This window comes from Pteropus alecto, unplaced genomic scaffold (assembly GCF_000325575.1).
Source record: "Pteropus alecto unplaced genomic scaffold, ASM32557v1 scaffold146, whole genome shotgun sequence".
NCBI classification, from domain to species: domain Eukaryota; kingdom Metazoa; phylum Chordata; class Mammalia; order Chiroptera; family Pteropodidae; genus Pteropus; species Pteropus alecto.
Window position 1 is genome coordinate 22574695 of NW_006442107.1, and position 1652 is coordinate 22576346.

At 36.1% G+C, this 1652-nt stretch overlaps 1 pseudogene; it reads left to right on the forward strand.

Moving 5' to 3' along the window:
* Positions 1-268: 268 nt before the first annotated feature.
* On the forward strand, positions 269-387 carry LOC112469360 (annotated as a pseudogene).
* The last annotated feature ends 1265 nt before the right edge of the window (positions 388-1652 follow it).

Genomic DNA, 1652 nt, shown 5'->3' on the forward strand with positions numbered 1-1652 from the left:
AAAAAGCAACTAAAGAGAGAATATGGAAATTTGAAGAGCAAAAGAGATAAATTATCAAGAATGCAGCACAAAGAAAAGCAATAAGAAAGAAATGTGAACAAAGCGTTAAAGATAAAAGACATAGAGGATAGAATGAGATATAAAATAAATTAAATCAGAGTTTCAGAAAAAAGAATTAAAGAAAGTAAGCAAGAAGCAAGTATCCAGCACTGGAGAATAACTACCTCTCTTCAGATTCAGGAAGCCCAGTGAATTTCAAGAAGGAATAGTCTACAGCCATGCCACCCTGACCATGCCGGAACTCATCTGATCTTGGAAGCAAAGCAGGGTCAGGCCTGGTTAGTACTTGGATAGGAGACCACCTAGGAATACCAGGTGCTGTAGGCGTTTTTTAAAAAAAAGGATAAATAAAAATAATATTCACTAATTGCATCATAGAGAAGGATACCAAAATCAAAGCAAAGATCTTCAAAAAGCAACCAAAAGAAAAGATAGTTTACCTACAGTTAAATTAATGGCAAGCAACATTGAAAGCCAGAAGACAGTGGTGTATCTTCAACAAACTGAGAGCAGATACAGTATCCCTCACTTATCTATTATTTCGCTTTCTGTAGTTTCAGTTACCCATGGTCAATCGCTGCCCAAAAATATGAAATAAATTCCAGGATTAACAAGCACAAGTTTTAAATTGCACGTGCCATTTTGAGAAGAGCGATCTAATGAGATGTCCAGCCCGGTCCCCACCCAGTCATCCCTTTGTCCAGAGTCTCCACACTGTGTACTCTCCCTGCCCATTAGTCACTCAGTAGCTGTCTGTGTCCATTATCAGATTGACTGTGCTTGTGTTCAAGTAATCATTATTTTACTTAAGAACGGCCTCAAAGTGCAAGAGTACTGATGCTGACAATTTGGATATGCCAAAGAGAAGCTGGAAAGTGCTTCCTTTAAGTGAAAAGATGAGTATAGTACAACAAGATATTTGGAAAGAGAGAGATCATATTCAAATAACTTTTTTAAATTTATTTAAATTAGTTCCAAGTATATAGTACATTGGTTAGACATCTACATATTTTCCTGACTCTTCACCTAGCCATCATGTTAATGCTAACTACATTCCTTATGCCATGCTCCCCATCCCCGTGACCATCCATCAGCTACTAATTTGTACTTCTTTAACCCTTCACCCCATTCTCCCAGCCCTCCAAACCTCCATCACCAAATGGTCCACTATATTTGTGAGTCTGTTTTTGATTAGTTTCACATAGCTTTTATTACAGTATATTATTATAATTATTCTATTTTGTTAGTTGTTGTTGTTAATCTCTTATTGTGCCTAATTTATTAATTAAACTTTATCATAGGTATGTATGTGTAGGATAAAAAAACATGGTATATACATGGTACTAGCAGTGTTTTCAGGGATCCAGTGGGGGTTTTAGAACTTATAGCCCCATGGATAAGGAGAAGACTACTGTAACTCTCAATCCAGAATTTTAAAGACTATCAAGAATAAGGGGAAATAAATACATTTGCCAAGAGTAAAACATAACCAAGGCATTTCCCACCTACTGACTCTGACAAAATGAAAAATTCTAGAGCATATATTTCAGGAAAAATAAAAATTATACCACAGTAGCATCTGAGATGCAAGA